Below are 22,284 nucleotides of genomic sequence, written 5' to 3'. Positions count from 1 at the left end.
AATACCTAGGTTATAAACTATGGCTTGCTACAACCAGAAATTCTTTCCCCTTCACACCCGAGTCAGTGCTATCATGATACTTGGTACAGAAATATTCTTCTAGATTATTCTCCTTGTATCTTTCTTGGAAAACATCGTCATCTCTCCTTCCATCTCCCATTTTCTCTTACTTGATGCCCCATTATACCTTGTCCTCCACTTTGTGAAAAGACCTTATTCTAGGAATTCACTCTTCATCCGTCTTGACTCCTCCTACTTACTTACATGTTAAAAGATTAAAATTTTTGAAAAAAAAAAAGAAACAGAGGACTCTAATTTAAGGCATCTTCTCTCCAGAATGCACACACTCGTTTTTGTACTCATTCTTATTCTCCAGAGATTTCTTTAGAGAAAAATCAAATGACTCACATTACATATCTCCTGGTCTCCACTCTTCCCTCCTGATGAGTAGGACACTTAGAAGAAAATGCCCTGCTTTAATCATCCAGTTCCCCAGTGCCAGCCAAGATGGAGGGGAAGGTAGAAACCCTTCACTTTCTCACACAACCAAAAGGAGGATAACCACCAATCTAAAAACAACAAATGACAAGAAGTGCCAGAAAATCAAACTGCATGGAACTCTGACAACCAAGGAATTAAAGAAACAGTCAACCAGACCAATCAGACCAGCAGGAGCGAGACAGGGCATACAGGCAGAGAGCGAGAACCCAGGGCAAGGCGGCTGACCATGCACACAGAGCTGGCTGAAAGGACCTGCGGTGAGGCAGCGAATCGCACGGGCAGAGCTGGCTGAATGGGAAACTGAGACTCAGAGCTGACTGTGGACTAAGGCAGAGGGTTGCCACAGTGGGAGAAACTGTCAGTTTCACAGGAGAGTTTGTTGGAAAGTGGGGCAAGAGCCCAGCAAGCGAGGGGCATTGTTCCCTCTCTGACCCTTCCTGAATAGACAGCACCACAACAGAGCAAAGGGGGTTGCCGTGTCCTGGTAAATACCTAAGGCCCTGCCCCCTTACAACTTAACAGGTGCGCTGAGACAAAGAACTATGGCCCAAGTGAAAGAGTAAAACTCCAGAAAAAGAGATAAGTGAAAAGGAGATAGACAGTCTATATGATGGAGAGTTCAAAATCCTGGTAACCAAGATGCTCACAAAACTGACTGACCTTGGTTGATAAATGAGGGAACAAATGAAGGCTACCCAAAGTCAAATAAAGCAAACTATTCAAGGAACCAACAGTGACAGGAAGGAAACCAGGACTCAAATTAACAATTTGGAACAAAAGAAAGAAACAAACATCCAACTGGGACAGAATAAAGAAATAAGAGTTCAAAAAAAAATGAAGAGTCTTAGGAACCTCTGAGACAATTTTAAACATTCCAATAACCAAATTATAGGGGTACTAGAAGGAGAAGAACAAAAGCAAAATATGAAAAACTTCTTTGAAAAAATAATGAAGGAAAACTTCCCCAATCTGGCAAAGAAAATAGACTTTCAGGAAGTCCAGGAAGCCCAGAGAGTCCCAAAGAAGTTGGACCAAAAGAGGAACACACCAAGGCACATCATCATTAAGTTACCTAAGATTAAAGATACAGAGAGAAAAGCAGCAAAAGAAAAGAAGACAGTTACCTACAAAGGAGTTCCCATTAGACTGTCAACTGATTTCTCAAAAGAAATCTTGCAAGCAAGAAGAGGCTGGAAAGAAGTATTCCAAGTCATGAAAGGCAAGGACCTACATCCAAGATTGCTCTATCCAGCAAAGTTTTCATTTAGAATGGAAGGGCAGATAAAGTGCTTTCCAGATAAGGTCAAGTTAAAGGAGTTCATCATCACTGAGCCCTTATTATATGAAATGTTAAAGGGACTTACCTAAGAAATTGAAGAAAATCAAAAACTATGAACAGTAAAATGATAACAAACTCATACTTATCAACAACTGAACCTAAAAAATAAAAATGAAAACAAACACTAAGCAAACAACTAGAACAGGAAGAGAATCAGAAAAATGGACATCACATGGAGAGTTTTCAGTGGGGAAGCGAGGGGAAGAATGGGGGGGGTACAGGGAGTAGAAGCATAATTGGTGGCTATAAAATAGACAGGGAGAGGTTAAGAATGGTATAGGAAACAGAGAAGTCAAACAACTTATATGCACAACCCATGGACATGAACAAGGGGACGTGGCTGGATGGCTGGGGGTGCAGGGCAGAGAGGGGATAAAGGGAGGAAAATTGGGAAAACTGTAATAGCATAATCAATAAAATACACTTTAAAAATCATCCAATACCCAAGAACCACATATATAAATATTATTATATTTTTCCTTAAACCTCTCAATTTTCGAGATTTGCATTAAACTAACTACACTTGATGTGCTAATATTTTGCTACATATTTAAGTATATATATAAAAAATAATACCTTATCCCCCATTTTCAAAATGTTCAAAAATGTTCATTTGTGTCTCCTAGAAAATTCATCTTAAATCCCACTGGTAGAATATACAACAGGTTTTGCAAAACACGAGTATTGAAGAGAATACAGGTCTCACATCTTTCAAGTCCACTCTTCTCTGACTTGCTTTCCACTCTATATAACTTCTACCCCTGGCCTCACTTTCTTGTAGTTCAGCGCTCCCTGTCTTACATGAAGGGAGGGGTGGGAGACTCTCAATAAATTTCACTCTACATCAGTAAATAATCCAGTCACAAAGAAGAGCATCTCTGAAGATGGGACCTGAACAAAAGCTGGTGACATGACTATCCCATCAGAAACTGAAGAGCCAGAGGACGGAGTTGGAGTGTCCAGGTCTGGAAAGAGACGCTGCATCTTCTCCAGACCAGAGCAGACCAGACTGAACCCTACACTCCAGAGCTAAAAATAGTTTTTACATTCTTAAAAAAAGGGGTTAGAAAAAATAAAAATACTACTGCCAATTAGTGACACATGGAAATTACAAGAAATTCTAATTTTAATGTCTATAAATACATTTTATCAGCAACAGGGCCACACCAATTCATTCACTCGCCATCTACCACCGCTTTCCCACTACAACAGCAAAGGGGTAGTTGTAACAAACCAGGCAGCCTGTGAAGCCTGAAATATTGACTCTCTGGCTCAGGAAACACTGCAGGCCCCTGATACAGACAGAGGAGTCAGTTTACCCTTTTAATGACAGATGTGCACAAACAGTTGCTTTGTTTTGTTTTGGTTTTTTTGGTTAAAAAAGTTTTCAAAAACTCACAGCAGTAAAAAGAAGAGCATAAGGACTCCCCATGCATTCAATGCCAAGGTCAGATGGAAAGCTGTGCTTGTGGCTGGGCACTGAGTAAAAGCACTGACAGCCCCTGCTCACCACCCACGGGGCCTCACGTTCTACCACACTGAGGTCTGGTTCCTATGACTGCGAACCATCATAAGAGAAAACTATCTGGACACCATTTTTAAGCAGCAGCATTAACAATTAAAAAGCTGCCACCACACATGCAAAATAATTTTCTTGCATTTTAATATGCATATCCATCATCAAATTATAACAGCATGAAGAGATTGACAGGAAACGACTGAGTATAATGGGTCCAAAGGAGACACTGCATTGATCAGTAAATAGTACATATTTTTTTAAACTAACTGCATATTTATGTTTGTCAACTCTCATACACTTTGGTGACAGAATTTTTTTCAAACATCTATGTAAAAAAAACTAACACTCATTTTTAAAATGTTTCTAATGATTACAAAAGAACACTTTTAGGATATATAAGGTTTAAATTATATCCGCCAAATAGTGCCACCTGGAGCATTAATTGCTACATCCTTAATAGTCTCAGTTATGTCAGGGTATTTGCAAAGGTCTTAAAATGATTAAAATACAGTAGCAAGTAACATATATCTGGTGCTTACAATATGCCAAGTGCTACATTAAGGACTCTTCACAGATAGCAAGGTAGATGCTACCACTGTCCGCATTTTGTAGATGAGGAAACTGAGGCTTGGAGAAGAGCTGTAACTTGGCCAAGGTAACAACTATTAGTGAGACCTGGGACTAGGACCTGAGGCCATCTACTCTAACTTCAGAGACCAAGCTCTGCTTAAGCAAGCCCCAGGCTGGTGCCTAGGTGTGAGTCCAGAAATCTGTATTTAATACACTTCCCGGGCAGCCTCTAAAACATATTGGAAAAACACAGACTCAAGGACTTGGAGGAAGAAGAGAAGTCCAGTGGGCTCTTGGTTCAGGTCCCCTCTACTCCCCTCCAAACACTGCCCAGGGGAAGTCAGCAGGTGTATCATAGCCCCGGGCGTGTCATATAGCTCAGTTATAATAGCTACTGGACTACTGTCATTTTTTTTATAGGTTAGTCAGGGAATGCTTTTTTATGTCAGGTAAAGTCATTTTATCTGTATTGTCCAGAAAATCACTTCAACCCTCAGCTGATTAGCTTAGCATCTGCTTGCCCTAAGACTACATATCAATTAAATTATGCCAGTAGCCAAGGGCTGGCCAAGGTGGGGTGAAGACAAGGGAGTAGGGTCCTGGTTCTAACCAATGATTAGTTTATCAACCACTATATTAGACAATGAGCCTGTTAGCCCCTCACCCACCATATATACTTTTTAAAATTATAAGTGGTCAAAAATATACAGAAGAGAAAATAGAATAATGAGCCCTATATACCCATAATCCAGATCCTAGAATCCTGAGATTCCATTCCATTTTTTTTCTAAAGATTTATAAAGTAAATTGCAAGTGATATGCCATTTCACCCTTACACAATTCAATATCAAACTCTAAAAAGTATGGAGAGTAAAATACCCTTAATAATAACTGAATTCACATGTTGGAAAAAAAAACCATAGAGCATACCCGAAATAAACCATCTGGTCATCTAGCCTGAAAGTCCATCCTGGAAGGGCCTGAAATGCCTGTGATTCAAAGACAAGGGGCTTAAATAACCTATCAAAGTACCAGGGCTTGACTTTTCCACTGCCTGGCTCTCACCTTGGCCACAAAAGTCCAGTAGCCCAGGTTCTCCCTTCGAACACCCCTTCTCTGGAACAGCTGGCCTGCTAGTCCTGTGTGGTCTGTTCCTATTGTATCAGAAGAAGAATCATCTGCTCAGATATCAGAGAAGTCAGGAGCTGCCACCACCAGAAGTATGGCTCCTTGAGAAGAAGACAGAAGGACACACAGGGCACTGAGCCAACCACAGGATACTGGGGGCTTTGGGCTGAGAAAAAGGCCAGAGGTAAGAAATAACTTTGAAAGAACTTATTCCCTTTTGTATCACTGGTTCTGCAAAAATCTTGTGTGTAGATTAAGCTGTAGTTTTAAGTGAAATGGAGTCCATTTCTTCCATTAAGACAACTGTAAGCTACAAAATATTCCCTGCCTAAATAAAACTGAAGGGTGTTAAAGAACCATGGAGTCTACTCCAAGATGAGGAGGTAGCATGCCCTGGTGGTTAAGACATGGGCTTTGAAACTGTCCCAGTTTGAAGCAGACCCTGCTTGTAAAACTTGCTACATGGTCCTGATCAGGTGACTTGGGCACTGAACTTCTGTCTTCTGTATTCTCAACAATAAAACCAGAACAGTCATAACCAGAACACGGAAATGTTGTTATGATTAAATGTGATAACTAATGTGATATCCGCTGTAGAAAAGCAAATGCTTAATGAATAGTTGCTATAAGTATTTTTTTATAAATATTCTAAAATCTCAGGGAACACAAGGAGGGATGAAAAACATTTCATCTAATGAGCCTATTCCAGTAAACTGGTCAGAGAAATTCTGTGTAGAGAAAATCCAAGAACCCCCATCAGAATGGACCATGACAGGGCCTGCCGATTTTGTCATCCCTGACCAAGGCTAACCATATGAACATGGTTTGGAAGGGAAAAATGCACATGTTCACCCACAGTCACTTTCCAGAACTCTGGCTACCATGACCAACACACATAATCAAACAATATGTTGAAATGAAATTAAAATGTATGTTAACTAAATGGTGCTTAAATGCACTAATTGCTCATTTTTCGTTAAGGAAGAATTAAAATGATGGCAATTCTCAGCAGGGTAGCTCAGCAGCCTTCATATAAACTGAATGAAAATTGCCTTCTCTTAGACCCTGTGCATTGCTTGAACGAAGTTAACAGAAAACAGAGTATTTTCAGAAACAACATGCAATGTAGTTTAAGTTCCTAGAATTTTATATCATGGAAGATATCATTTGAAATATAATAGCTGAATGCCTTCCTCCCTGGTACAGCTTGCTACAGTCTGTTGATAAAAACCAAGATTAATATGCAAAAGGAAATAGCAAGAAACTTGCCTGCAGGGGTCCGCACCTGCACATGCTCCTCCCTTGTGAGAAGAGTAGCCCTGGGAGAGTGAAAAGGTCTGGGTTTGGCTCTCACCCACCCACTTCCTCAATGTGCTTGAGCCTCAGTGGATGCACAGGTCAAGAGGGTGACAACTACCTCTTTCTTGTCTTTTCCAAAGTTACAGAAATAGAAAAAAAAACTATAAAGTTATGCACTTGTAACACCAAAACCAGATGAAGGGTAGAAAATACACCACCTAACAAATCATATAAATATGGCATACACGTGATGTCCAAAATCCAGTTGTTACACAACCAAATAATTGCCACAATGCGAGTGTGTGAGATTCTCTCATTAACATAACAATCATGTATTGTTTAACCACTGGGTGTCCCATCTGGGATAAGCATTAGGTGTACAAAGAAGAACTAGAGCGGCTGGTAGGCAAAAGCTATTTACTGGACACGATTTTACCCATTCTCATGTAAACAGTGTGTTTGTAAACTTGTCTACAAGAAATTTAAAAGGAATGATTCTGAGGCCATATCCACATTGATTTGACCAATTAGTGTGATCAATTAGTGATGTCTGCCAGGGCACAGGAATGGACAGGAGTGGGGGGAATGAGAGATTGGAAGTATGTCAAGAATACCTGCCACCCTTGATTTAGGCAAAGGTTTTGATGCTTTGTGTAGATCTCACGTGAACAAAAGCTTATGCGATACATTAAAAGTTTACAGTGAATATGTATGTCCAGATAAAAGTGTGTAGAATCCCACAAGGAGCTTAGAGAGAAGTGAAAATGTCTGCAATATAAGTGCAGACTACCTTTATTACAAAACTGGATCGCCTTCTCATTCCTAGACTAATTTCCTATACCATAAAACCTATATTCAATTTTATAAATAGCATATGCCAAGAATCATATATTTAGTTAATGTAGAAATTTAACAATTTTTAAAATAAAAGTGAGAAAAAACTGCTTCTGAGTAAGTATTTGAAAGGCTAGAAAGGGTTCTTTCTTTGAAGATTATGTTTTTCTCCTCTGACTCTACCTCCCCAGGGACATGACTAAAGAAATAAATTTCACAGCTAATGTATATAAAGTAACATGTTTAACATTATCCAATGAATTTATATCTACCCATACCACATCAATTTATCTCACACAAACTGTCACCTCCAATAGAATTCATTAAAACAATGTTATAACTATGAAATTAAATGTAATCTTCTAATTGGAATTTAATCTTGTAACAGTAGTTGGTGGATTCTCTTTTTTAACTGACAAATGGAATAACTCATTAGTTTCTCTTACAGTTCTGCCTGGAGACTGGGAAAGTGAACTTGACATTAGGACTGGATTGGCCATCCACTGCTGTGGGATACTGGGGAGTGAGGGTGGGGAGTTGGGAGTTCTTTCATCATCTTCAGAACTCCTCCTGCTGAGTATGGGTGGGAGAAGGATGGACACTCTTGCTCTCATCAGTCCTGAATTACTGTATTGCCAGCATATTCCATTACCTCCACATAAATGTCATGTTAATTTCTGAGCTTCATTAAACCACACAATAGTTTCCACCTGGCCCCTAGCCAATTACCTATGGGGAAAATATTTAGCCAATCACATTACTTCTATTACATTAGAAACTGGAAAGAAACACAAAATGAACGTCTCAAAAATACTTCAGAGATAAAATGTAAGTTGACAGTGTCTTCGCGTGCTGGAGCCCAGTCATACAATCTGGTAGGCAGCTGCCAGCACTCATAACTACTTATTAAATCTCACCTTTTTTATGGCATGAGTGAAGATCTGTATTTTTACCAATATTAAGCTCGTTGCTTTATGAAAGAGACCAAAATACTTAAGATCATTCACTCCAGCCTATAAAGCATATTATGTAGTTTATTAAATTGTTAAAATTACTTTTCAAAGTCAAAATTTCAAGGACTGGAAGTTTAAGCACAACAAAGTGCTTGGCCTACTGAGAGCTACCAACACAAAGCAGCTCAAAAGGAGAGCCCATGAGCCGGTGTTCCCATCCTAAAAACCTGCTACCTGTCCCCAACTCTTCCTGGAAACTATACCATCACTGCCGCCCCACCTCAAAACCAATGACAAAAAATCCACACACTTGAGTTTTATAAAAAAGCAAAAACTCCCAGGCAAAGAGTAGTAGCCCATTATCAAGTCCTGGAAAAAAGTATTTTCCTTGTCTACCTCTTCCTAGTAGGTTTAATGCAAGAAATTGTATTATAAGAGTGAACAAAAGAGGAACTGTGGGCAAATAAGGAAAAATAAATGGTAACAAAACAATGTCACATGATGTTCACATTCTTACACCAGACCCACCAGCAAGGCACACATATGGACAGTGCAACACCAAGGCACAGATGAAAAATGAGCCAGCACACTGGCCGTCTGTAGTCAACTCTTCTCAGGAAAACTCGATGCAAATTCAGACTGTTATTAGCACATTCATTAATAACTCTGTGGTTATGTGACTATTACATATGCAGCAGACTTAGCCACTCTTCACTCTTGGGGTCTCGTGATGTGCATCAGACAGGTACCGATGTCAACTACAGCTTTATGCCAGGGAAGCGCTGCCTCCCTGCTGGAGAATGGCGACATGGAAGAACCATGACACGACAGAGGCCTCAGGCACTGGACTCATCTTTCTCTGTAGCCTGACCCCAAGTTAATTTGTTATGCATGCATGATTACCACCAACATAAGTTAAATACCTATTTTCTGACTTTAAAATTTGCCATAATGATCTATTCGTGCAAACCTTTTATTGCACTGTTTCATTTCCTTGGATTTGAGTGAGCTGAGTGGTTGTTCTGGCTGCTTAAGCCCTGTGCTTGTGACCCTGTCCCACCATGCGGACACTTACCATGACATGTATCACTCAGAATTAGAGTTTATTTCAAGCCTAAAGACTCCAAATTATCAGCTGTAACAATTAACTGGTGTTTTTTTTTGGTTAGTCAATAAACTGTAAAGTTCTAAAAACCACAGGACTATGGATACAATTTTGACAGTAGGGCTAAACTAGCTGTCAAATACTCAGCGCACACAGCCAGGTTATGCGTCATGGAGAAAGAGAATTACTCCTTTCAGTAGACCTGAGGATGTGCTCAGAGGAGAAGCAGGGAGGATGGAGAATCTGAACATGCTGCAGTTCACTGGGTTCCAGGGACCTCTGCTTCTTACTGACAGTATAGTGAAAAGGCATTTATTACAGTCTGATAAATACAAAGCATTTCCATATTTATATAAACTGGTATTCTACTGAAACTAACAGTACATTTTTTTCAATTCAAAGGAGATAATATTCTCATTATAGTAGTTTGGATTGATTTTTCAAATAGTAGGTCTTACCCAATGAAATTAATGAATAAAAAAAATGAACCTAGTTTTCAATAAATCCATTCATGTGGTTTTGTTAAATTTCATACATCAATTTTATGAGAGTGAGATTAAGTCAGACTCTCTCAATACTAAAGACAGAGATGACAAGTAACCTCAAACCTGAGTCTGTTGCTATTTCAATACCTTCAGAATTCCAACCACTTCTATGAATTCTCAAATGTGTATATGAGATAGACCCAAGCTTTGTTCTCAACTCTACCTGGATTCCTGGGAGATACGATTTTTCATAATATACGCGGTCTGCTCACTAGTCTACTGACCATTCACGAAAGCCTGGCGTAGCTGTGTAGCAATGGAAAAACCTCAGAAGAACTTCACAGATAAGAGAGTGGAAGGACTTGCCCGGGGCCACCCAGTAAGGTGGTCACAGTTCTCTGACACATTTAAAACCCCATGACTCCGTCAACCATTTCTTTTCATTGTAGAATCCTTTCCTTAAGTGTTACTGTTTACTATTTGCCTTACTTCTTGCCAGTGAAAGAAAGAATACTGTAAGGAAAAGAGTTTTTTCCTTACACAAAAAAAGACTTTTCCTTCTATCTCTAGTCCGGCAGAACTTACTGCAAAGGACAAGTAGTCAGATAAAGTGGCCTATGTGAACTTCAGAGCCCACTGGGCTCTCTGCAGATCATGTGGTCTGTAACGTCTGGGCTACCGGCCTCACTGGGGCTCTTGTCCTTTTCATCCATAAATGGGAAGGGTTTGTCAAAATGAGCTCTACATTGTAAAAATCTTTAAAAATCTGGCCCAAATAGCTGAATGCATAACGAGATCTTAGCAGAAACACTTACCAGAAAAGCTTTATTAAACTGCCTGGGCTTAATTTCTCAATCTCTAAAATTGAGGTAACATAGAAAGAATCATTGATTGACGAAAAAAGGAGCCCAGGGACTTTTAACCTCAAATGCGATGGGCTTCATCAGCTCTATTTGTAAGGTGAGAGGATTTAAACAGACAGCTTCTAGGGCCTTATCAGCCTCATAAATAGGACACTCTAATCTAACTGCTTTACTTTAAAAATAGGAAATCAAAACAGAGACTAAGTTGCCCTGTATCAGGTAGCTAATAGATCTTCCAGTTTCCAATACAGTGCTCTTTCAACTTCACTTAATTTCCCTCCATTAATATGAAATCTGTCTCAAATACAAGTCCACTAAGACAAAGAAGAAGAGGTTATGCCAATGGTTCTTCCCATTAAATGCCATTCAGTACAAAACCTAAGGCCAAACAATTTCCATGAGGCTGACTTCATTCTATGACAAATCTACCACTGAATGAGGTCAGAGTGTTTACGCAAAAGACCTGGCCTCAGTGTATTATTGTCTCTGGTAAAAGCAAGTCACAATTGCTCATTCATTACTACATAGGAGCCATCAGTTTCTGAGGAGCATGACAGATGCACTCAAATACAAAAAACACGTATAACAGACATGATCATCATGTTGTTTCTAACCTCTCCCTAAAAATTACAATAAATAACCTCATGAGGTAAACTATGCTCTTTAGTCTTTCTGAAAATGTGGGAGCATCCAAAGTTCCCAACCCTTTAGCTTTCTCAAGACTCCTACTCATGTGGAAGGCTTGGGATGGGACCTTCTCAATGAACAAATCAGACTTAAAACATCTCCAAACTCAAGATAGGTCATTATAGTCTTATTTCATGGTGGTTCATTTTATCACCAAATGATACTCTTTCAACTGTGCATGTGGCTCATAATTCAGACACTCCATTCTTAACAGCATAATTAAAAGAAACATGTAAGCAAAAAACACCCTCCTGTGTCCTATGTGCCATTCATAAATCCTCAGATCACTATAGAAGTTATCCAAAAAGACTGTAGCAGAAAACAATGACAGAGTTTGTCCTTCCTTTAAAAATGAGAATCTCTCATCCTCGATGCCATCGTTCTGATCAGCTTAAGACTTTATCAGTTTCCTGCACTGTGTAGGATCCCTTCAGTGGACTTTTGTCTTGAGCATTTTCAGATGAGTAATCATAAATGTTCACTCACCCTGTCAGCCAGCAGGCATCACATCCACCCATTCACAGTTGACAGCAAATCAGAGAAGGGACTGAAGCCCTCACCATTGCCCAAATGGTTCGTTTGGAAACTGGAATTGCCAGCGAAAGCTCCTGAAACGTGGCAACACAACAATATTTGTTACACATAACTAAGATGTACCTTCTAAAACCACCACTTCCTTACACTTGAAAATAGCAAGACAGACACAGAATCTAGAGGTAGGGGAAAACACCTTTCAAAGGAGGGGATGTCAATATTAAGTGTGGTGCTGTAAAATAGGAACCGGAAATATTGTTTTGAAAGATATGTTTACCAATTACTTCAATACACACATTGAAAGGTTGTTGTTTATTGCAGACTTTGTGTCAAACAGTTTATCTATTCTGACATTACCAAAATAGGTCTCATAATAAAATGCTCAGAACACTAAGTTATTTTAACTCAAATCTTACATGGATTAATGTACTGCCGTTCTCTATTAATCAATTATTTTTTCCAGAGGCTGAAAAACATAAAAGTATTAAATAATAATAAGTTTAAGTTATTTTTAAAATATAATGAACACCAAAACTAGTAAAAGTAGGAATCATAATCATTTTTTGCTCCAAAATAATTCTAAAAATGTTTATGAATTACATACGGAGAAAGACTTATGGAGATATTTCCATCAAGGGAGAACATACTATGTGATACTACAGGCATCAAAGTGAAGAAGCCTGAATTCTGGACCCAATACAGTTGACAACCAATTGTGTGGCTACAAGAAAGCCACTAAACACCTCAGGATTCCAGCCTCAGCACTGGTGCACTGCTTTTCCAGCTACTTGTAACGTCACGAGCCTATTCTTTACCCAACTCTTTCTCATCACTGGGGCTGAGAGGCAAAGGCCACCTCAAGAAGGTTGACCTGTCTACCTACTTACACTAGGTCCCTGGTGACTCTCAATGACATCGTCCTATTGCTTTTTTCCAGAGCTCTTGCAATAATCAATAAACTTTATAAAATCAATTATTCATTTGTCTTTCTCACTAGAATATGAGCTTCACAATGTAAGGGAACCTCTCTATTTTAGTCATCACTATACTGCAAAACTTCATAGAAATGCCTCACTCACAGCAGGCACTCAATACAGGTTTATTAAGTCAACAAATGAATCAACAATGAAAGAATTAATTCTTCTACGTCTGATAAAAACATGATCATTTATTAAAAACTCACTACATGCTGGATATTTTTAAGTATTTCACAACAGTTATTTCATTTAATTTTATTCTTATAACAAAGTTCTTAGCTCTTATAAGCTCAATACTGCAGTAAGAAAAGTGAGACACAGAGTTTTTGAAACTTGCCCAAGATCACACAGTAGCAGAGACTTGCCCCTACAGAACATATGTCATTAAGAATTCAGTATTTTTCCAGTCAATACATTAATACAAAAATTCTGAGAGCTTACCTTGTACTAGACACCCTTCTGACTCAAGCTAGCCTGACTAAGTTTTGGCTGCAAGCCCTTGTGGAGGGTACTTAACCTTTCTGACCCTTTTTTGTTCATACAGGGAAAGCTAAGGCACCCACACCGATCAAGCAGATAAAGCAACTGAGCAAAATAGGCCAGATGTGAGGCAGGTCTGAGATAGGAGGCAGTAAGGAATGTGAAAAATGGGGAGACCTATGCTTTCTCAGCTGAGAGGGCAGCAGTACAATTCACAGGCCACATGAAAACACAGCCCAGGGTTTCCAGATCTTTCAAGCCTACAAATGAAGGTTGTAAACCAGATTATTTTGTGAAATTTCATAATTTTTCAAAGATAGGAGCTAATCTTTTAATAGTACACATTAGTGAGAGAGAGAAACCCTGAGCCAAATGATAATGAGGTCATTTCCTATCTCCAGGTCTGTGATTCCAGAGGCACGAAGCACAGAGAGGCTGGACAAGCAAGCACAGAGAAACACGGGAGGGGGCTCAGTGGGTGGAGACTTTCTAGGGGAATTATCTTCAGCAAGTTGTGGAAGGAAACAGAGGATGAGGTGGAAAAGGCATTCCATAGGATCAAAATATGGTATTCAGTGGCTTGGGAGTGGGGTAGGTCAAGTCATCTGAAAGAACAGCAGTGAGGACAAAGACCAGTGCTTGAATTTTCATCCACATTGAAGAAGATGCGGTTTCTAGCTATAACATAAAGTTTGTCAAACAATGTTCTAAGAGTATGAACACTACTGCTATCTTGCTTGTTTTCCGAAAATGTTAAAGTATCGAAAAATAAAGGGCAAACTATCATTGTGGTTTGCAGATATTTTTGTTTGTGTTTCGTTACAGGTCCAACAGATCCAGGACTGAATTCTACCTCCACCAAGCTCTGTAACTGTAACCAAAATACTATAAAAACTGTATTATAGTTTTTACATGTGTTTGTTGGATATATACAATAAAGCATACAATGTATACATACATATATATTATATGCATGCATAATATACATTTACATACTATAAAATATAAGTTCTGTAGTTTAAACCAAAATACTATATAAACTATATAGACTGTAGTTTTATACACTTAATATTTATACTATAAAGTGTATATTATACACATACATATGTACTATAAAATACAAGCTCTATAACTCTAAAACTCTGAGCTTTAGAAATAAAAAGTATAGCAATTAAAAGAAATTTTTAAACCACCAAAAGAGAAGACAGATACCCAAATAAATTATCCAGAATATTGCTCAGAGGCAAAAACTGTACCTAGAATTATATACTGAAAAAAAACGGTTCTTCTAAAATGAGAGTGAAACAAAGATCTTTTCAGGCAAACAGAAGTTTATCAGCTCTACAAGGACATTCAGAAAAATGTATTTCAGGCCAAAATTAAGTGATTTTAGGAAGAACATTTTCAATTTAAAAAGGAGAAATAGACAGAAAACTGTACTTGAAAAATAACGAAATAAAATTTAAAAAAATAAAAATAAATAAAAAGGAAAGGGGAGCTAAAATAATGGAGATCCTGTGAGTAAATAAGAAGTAAATGCATTATAATGATGTACAGATCTTAAAATTTTTTTTTAATTAAAAATTGAAAAAAGTGTGGCAACACCATCACTTGCACCCCCCATCCACGCTCCCTGACTCCCTACACGCTGTGGCAGCATCCATCACCACAGCCTCGGACGCAACCTCAGTGTGCTACTAGAGCTTGCTTGAAGTGTAGCTTCCTGCTACATAGTCCAGGTCCCAAGAATCTGAATTTCTACCAGATGACCCAGGTAATTCTGATCAAGGTAGGGCCTTGCCTCCGGTCTGGAGAGCAGCATTGTTCTTAGCCACTCAGAGTCAGGAATCCAGTTGAGGGCCAGGAACCCAGCCCCAGGAAGTTCCTTGCTCTCTTCCACTTCACCAGAGCAGCAGAGTGCCCAAGAGCATCTTGGTCTAGGGGGTCGGCAGTGACATGGCTTCAACCCTGAGAATCACGAACTGCAATAAATTAAAAGCCCATTGAAATATCTTACAGAAAACCCTGAAGTACTGAAACATTCATAGTGCCATACTCAATCTTTGAAAAGCCCAATTACTATCTTGGGAGTCCTTAGAAAAAATGAAGCTTTCTTCCTTTTTCATTTACATATTTTTAAATGCATATATTCTCATAGTAGCTACCACACAGGCCTGCAAAGTCCAGTGGCCACTCTAGGTCTAATCCTGGAGAAAGAAGCCCGGGATACCACAGGGTCCTGCCTTGTTTTTTAAAGAAACCTGTGGTTACAAAACAACTTCAGAAAAAAACAGGTAGAGGTAGCCACAAAACAACAGTGATGTTTTCTTGTTTTGTTCTCCCCAGTTTATTTTTCCCTGAAGCAATCTTTGCTTGGTACAAAAGTCTGCCGGGAGCTGCAAAAAGCAGCTGTGGTTCCCTGAGGCCAAGACCTAGCAATCAAGTTGTTTCCCAAACACAGCCAGGCATCAGGGACACAACAACAGAACAGGCAACATTTGCATCTGATTTTCAAAAACAACCTCCAAAAGTCTGTGGCCTGCCTTGGAAAACTTGGACATTAAAGGCACAACGGCATGTTGGGTATTGGGTCCCAGGGTCTACATGTAATGCATTATTCCACTTCTTTTGAAGAGTGCCTATCTCCAAAAGGAAGATTGGAGGTTTACAGTTTCAAGCGTAAGATTGATACAGACAACATGCTAGTCACTGGCATTTGCAAGCAAACTAATAGTGGTCACCTTAGCAAACTGACATCATTTGCTGACCATCCAACACCTCAAGACACCCAGTGGTGTCTCTCAATTGTGAATACCAGAATCTCAGAAGAGCTTATAAAACACAGATTGCTGGGCCCCTCTCCCCACTGTCTAATTCAGTAGGTCCACAGTGGGGCCTGAGACTTCCTATCTAGGGAGTTCCCAGGTGACCCTGGTACTGGTCCAGGCACCATGCTCCAAGAGACACTGCCCTCAGGCTGCATGCTTCTCAGCCATCCTGAAGCTCTAGGAACTCAACTCCCACCTTCCTCTCTCCCATGGACAACCTGTGTGGCAGTGTCGTGCCCAAACGAGGTCTTTCATTGGCTTCTCCAGATCCTCCACCCACCATCCCACCCCCCACACTGTGCACAAAAGGCTGCCCATGCACACTCCGTCAATGGGTACCCTGCCCTCCAGCTTCCAGTAGAAAACCCACAATGGAAGCCTCATCTCAGGAGGACAGAGAGGACAGGGTGTTTATCACCAGGAGCCCTCCCTGCCAGGATACTACTGCAGGTTGACCAAGTCCCTCCACGAATGGCCACAGCTCCTACCAGCCAGCCCCCACCCCCACTCCCCACACAGCTACTTTCTCCAGGTTCCAGTAACCATGTCCTGCCCTTCCCATGACCTTTCAGGACTAGACGAGATAAAGACCACCTACTTCCTGCAGGGACCCTAACAAAGAATTTCACTGGACCATCCTTGATTTTACAATGCTAAGTTTGGAATTTTATATACCCATATAAGTAGTTACATATATGTGTATATATACACAGGTATACCTACATATACATGTAAACCTTTACAGTATTTTTAATAAAGCTAATCAGATTAGTCTGAAAACCTGGGAGCCCCATGGCAAGGCCATGTCATGTGGTTTGCACTGACTGACGTTCCCTCAGGTCCCATGTGCCACAGAAAGAGTGGGCCTACTTTGTCTAATGGTTACACAACCTGATAGGAAGGAGAGCATTTGTGTGAGCTTCAATTCTTCTCTAGTTTACTAATGTGGTTTCCTTTGTTGCAAATGGCACCAAAATAGAAAGGGAACAGAAGTGGGTGGAGCAGACTCATCACTGTCTCCGTGAGGAACTTTCTGACACTGCTGAGCCTGCTTCCCAAAGCACGTGGGCTGTGAGAAAAGGTGTGTTGTCAGCTCACAAATAAAATGCCAATCGGCCTCAATTAATAAGGCTTAGAAAACAAGAACGAATACTTCTGTTTTAAAAGTAATAACCTCAACTGTCCCCTAAATATGCATGTGTTTGAACAGCTAAGTTCTAAAGTTCTAATAAAAATGGTCAGCCAGATTTAACCAGCTGAGTCGCTACACCAACATCCATGGCTTCAGCAAACTCACCTGACTTCATTTAAGTTGCCTAGAACTAATCACTATCACTTTTAACTTTCACTAGTAAGATTTCTTTCAACTCACCAGAGGACACATTGGTATCTATGTTCCAAGTTTTTTACTAAAGCCATTAATTAAAATACCTGGGGAATATGGTTCCTATGCAATTACTTTTCCAGTTCACTGAAGCTCAACCAGAAACCTTTTTTATTTGTTCATTGCTCTTTTTCACTAAAAATCTTCTTACCATTTCATTTAAAACTTGAAAGCCGGTCTTCTATTGCATCTGTCTACCCCCCCCCCATTACCATCCCAATAAGTAGCCCAGCTTATGTCTGAACCCTGCAATAAAATGAGTGACTTATCTGTAACCCCATCTTCAAGGGTGAGACCACCACCATCCTGCTACCTCTGACCATCTAAGAATCCCATTTCTGTGTTGAAAGAACTCCACTCATCCTTCACCTTGGCTCCGGTGCTCACCTTTTCCCACTGCCCTCCATTACCAACATCATAAAAAAATCTAGAGACTTTACTTTTTCCTTAAACATGCCCTTTTCACCTATTCTGAAAGCCATTTACAGGACATCCCTTGACTTCAATCAAAGACAGAAGAACTGGCCCCTCTTCAATTCCCTGTGTTAGAGCCAAGTTATTCCTCTACTAACAGTCCACCTTGCCTGTCTCTCTCCACCATGAGTCCTCCATCCTTCAAAACCCTTCCTTTGATGACCACATGTGAGGGGACTCTGCTCCCAGCCCAGCCATGTGGCCTTTACCTCCTCTACAGCATTCTCAGATTCCTTAGTATCTGGTTCACAACTTCTGTCTAGATCCCTCAGTGTGACCTCTTCTATCCACCTCAGTAGCCATGAAGGTGGTCCTTCCAAAAGCCTGGCCAATGCTTATACCAGGCCTAGTGCTCAAAAACCTTTTGTCACGGAATGAGTGAATACACACCTGTTTTACTTAATTCCTGACCCTAGAGGCATCCAACCCATTTCAGGAGCACTGCAGTGCAGTAGTGGAGCACAGGCTGTGGAACAGGCTGCTTATGTCCCACCCTGGCTACACCACTTCCTAACTGCACATGGGCAAGTTCCTCTGTTCTGGAAAATGGTGATATTTGCCCATACCTGGTAAGGGCTCCTCAAGTGCTAATTAATGACTACTACTCACTCCATACATGAGGGCATGGCTAAAACCTGGATCTCAATATCCTGTACAAATTGTCCACCTCCGAGACCTTGAATTCTAAAATTCACTAACAACCTATCATTAAACCACCTCTCACTGGGTCATTTCTCTTGAACTTGGTTGTGGGCTGTACTGAGCCAAGCCATCACAACCTCAGGTCCATACCTGCCCTTCACCGCATGCACAATCCATCATCCCATTGCTGAACTCCCTCCCTCCCTCCCTTTTACATCATCTAAGGCTCAAACCACAATACCCAGTACCCCGAAAACCCCTGTATCACTCAGTGTGCCCTTGTCTTTTCTACAGACTTCCTGTTTGAGCTATTTGGTTCCTTAACCAGAGTGAGCTGGATGAGGTAGGGGCTGGGTATGATTCACATTTTTGTATCGTGGGTGTCTACACTATGGTGCCTGGAGCACTGAAGGTCATTCTGTGTGATGTCAACATGCAGCCCTTTCAGTGAGCCAGAAAGATTTCCCATAAGCGTACTTGGCACCCAATCTATGACAACTTGCTGTTTAACTTAATCGTGGGAATTCTGAGCTCAATTTCACATACATCTTCAACTCATGGTTCAATTCAATGACACAAAATACAAACCTTCCATTCCCACTGGCAAAGTGGGCCAAGCTAAGTGAGTGGAGCTTTCACAAGGCAGCCAGCTGCTGGCAGGGCATGTGGCAGCCCTGTCCCGGAGGCCCAGGGACCCTCAATAGCTCCCTGGAAGATCAGTCAAGTGAACAGAGAACTGGCTGCCATCTGCACTCTTTATAAGGTTTCTGTGGTAAACATGTTTACTTTCTTTTCATTGGCTGGGCTTATCATGATTGAGTATTTTGTTTTGAGTCTTGCTCTAGAAACATGTTTACTTTGAGGGGAGAGATTTTTTGATAGCTAGCACACTTGTTTTTCACACTTTTAAATTCAAAACATATTTTTCATAGTCCCTGGTAAACAATCAAGTTGGTAAACAAATTATATTATTTCACCTTCACAACAGAGGTAATCTCTATGTATCTGTTCAAAAGCTGGAACTGGGCTATGGGTGACCAAGGCTCTATTGGATGAGAACAAGAATGACAATCATATTATGTTACTAACAAGAAAACATTATAATAGCCGGTCCTACAGAGAAAGGAGAGGAGAGAATCCATGCCTCAGTTTCCCTCATAGTAACATTCTGTGGGAAGCCTGCAGCAATCACACACAGGCCATCTTGCTAATGTATGGATATCCATATTTTCTATGAAAAGTTAAGGTTACATAACCAGCATACATAGCTGATGGGGGTAGGGAATAAAACAACTTTTCAAAGAATGAAGAAACCAACCAGGTCAAATATTAACTGCAATTCTTCTGAGACTTGTTCTCTGTAGTGATTTTTACCTGATTTATAGTTAAGAAAAAGGTAGTGGTTTCAACTGTAAAAAAGAAAATTCATCCATTTTCTTTTGAAAATGGAAAAGGAAAAAAATAAGAGTTAGGAGGGGTATAAATTTAAAAAAAAAACTTTTGAGAAAACCAACTGTCTTAAAGTAGGGTTTCAAAGTGCTATTTATAAGAGTCGCTCTGTGAGATAAGGCTTCATGAGGTCCCAACCAGTTGGGCCAAATCTAGAAAATTCTCTGGGTACCAGTATTCTAGCTAGAAGCAAACATCATTTCACCACAGGCACTTCAGGTTAATTACAAATTACTTAAAGGAATAAAAACATAGAGGCCAAATTCCACCCCATTCTTAAATCATCATCTAAGGCTATACTCAAAGAAGTAAAAAGCCAACAACAACAAAGTTAAGACTGGTATCATAATAACATAAACATCCTCATTTAACATACATTATTATTTCGTCATGTATGGTACTGCGGAGCATGGGAGATGTCATTAGAAGGCACAGTAACCCCACACAGCACCTTACCCACCCTTCTAGATGGATGATGGCAAGAGCACGCAGATGTCAGAGAACAAACACCCTTAATACACTTCTTTGCCAAGGTTATATGCACTGCATATAAGGGACATGCTGGACAAAGGCTCAGGAGGAAGGACGAAAGGCATTTTAAAACAGCTGCTGTCCCCCAAATTCTGTCTCTCCAATCAAGAGGTAATCTCAAAATAAACAGCTCCATGGGTAGTTTTCAGCAGAAACTAAAAAACTGGGGGTGATAACTCAGCAGGAAGAACAGACCTTTTCCCAACTTTGCCAACAACTGTTTGAGATCTTCTGCAAGTCACTGAGCTTCTCAGAGTGGTGTTTTCTTTCTATAAATTGATGTCTTTTTTGAACAATATTGTATTGCAATGTCTCAAACTCATATCAAAAACATCACTTCAGGGGAAAACTGACAATTCTGGGATCTGTAATGCAATACAATCAATACAATATTTGAAGTACTTTAGAACAACCCACAAAGGCATCTAAAGCTCCCACAACTTAAAAGCAGAAATGGAATTTCAAGTTAATGTGATATTGGCCAGTGACTAGTCATCAAGCATACTTCAGCTTTTAGTTGTGTGAGCAGACAGCTGACTCAGTAGGGAAATGGTTACCCAACCAGCCACGTACGTCCACCTGACCCATTGCCTCAGAGTAATTTGTCTTCAATGTTAAAAACCAAAAATGACTAATGAAATGACTGAAGGACTTCCAGGCAATTCTTACAAAGTTAAAAAAGTCACACCAGCATGTAGATAAGAAGAAAACGACCAGACTAAGGATAGCCTAATGTCTGCTGTCTACATTTCCTTGTGGAAAAGAGGGAGCACACTCTGGTGGTGGGACAACGTGGTTTGGAAATGCCTCTGGAGACCAAGAGAAGAGCCGAGGATCCGGACCTACTCATCAAGGAAAAGTGTCAAAGAGTCAAAGTGGTGAAATGTCTGCTGTAAATACAAGAAAAAAAAAGGAACACACTGGCCTTTCAAACTGGTGTTCAACAAAGGGGGAGAGGCCTTTGGATGTTCTCTTAAGGACATCCAGTTCTAAGAGCAGCAAGTGTGCATGGGCCTTAACCATGAGCCTGGCCCTCTGTCATGAGCATTTTCATCCGGGCTCATAAATCTTCCAACAGCTGCATGAGGAAGAACTGTTATGTCGCAGTGAGTGACAGAGTCACAAGTACCTGAAAGCCAAGTCTCCTCCCTTGATACCAAGTATTACTGGTAGCAAGCACCCTTCCAAATGCTCAAACAGGAAATGCAGGAACTTTTGGAGAAGCTCCCAAGATAAAGCCCAAGTGGGCACACAAGAGTCACAAATCTACTGGGAGCCCCACACCGCTTCCCAGAATCTAAAGCCCTTGGCCTCTTGCTTACAGTCAAGCAAATTCTGGGAAGGAAGGCAAGCAAAAAGCCCAGGGAGCCTGGGTAGTGCACCTGGAAGTCACACAGGACACCCCACTGAGGAAGGTGAGGCACCCTGCAAGCAGCTGTCTATGCAAAAGGGATGCTTTTCATTCCTCTACCCATCTCCTCTCTGTGCTCCCATTTCTCTGATTCACAACCTAGGCACTGTCCTCACCTCCCCTCCCTCCCTCTGCTCTGCAGGAATGTGGCCTGTGTAGTCTCCAGCAGACCCCTTAAGTTAAATTCTGTCAAACAATTCTTGAGTCCCACCCTGATTAACTGTGGTACATATGTTCGGAAGTTTGGGGTCATCTCCCCAATATGGGAAGTTAAATAACAATACACGATTT

At 40.4% G+C, this 22,284-nt stretch overlaps 1 protein-coding gene across 14 annotated transcripts in view; it reads right to left on the bottom strand.

Moving 5' to 3' along the window:
• FOXP1 (forkhead box P1) overlaps positions 1–22,284 on the bottom strand; it is a 627,082-nt gene that overhangs the window by 510,968 nt on the left and 93,830 nt on the right. For 12 of the 14 annotated variants that reach the window (XM_037150321.2, XM_037150320.2, XM_037150319.2 and 9 more), the window contains one exon: positions 11,770–11,891. The exons of the other annotated variants lie outside the window; for them this stretch is intronic. The gene's annotated coding sequence lies outside the window, so the exon portion shown is untranslated. The remainder of the gene's footprint in view (positions 1–11,769; positions 11,892–22,284) is intronic. 14 annotated transcript variants of the gene reach the window in all.

Source organism: Artibeus jamaicensis, unplaced genomic scaffold (assembly GCF_021234435.1).
Source record: "Artibeus jamaicensis isolate MK-2021 breed Jamaican fruit bat unplaced genomic scaffold, CSHL_Jam_final contig_886, whole genome shotgun sequence".
Lineage (NCBI taxonomy): Eukaryota > Metazoa > Chordata > Mammalia > Chiroptera > Phyllostomidae > Artibeus > Artibeus jamaicensis.
This window is presented reverse-complemented; position numbering and strand designations above follow the sequence as displayed.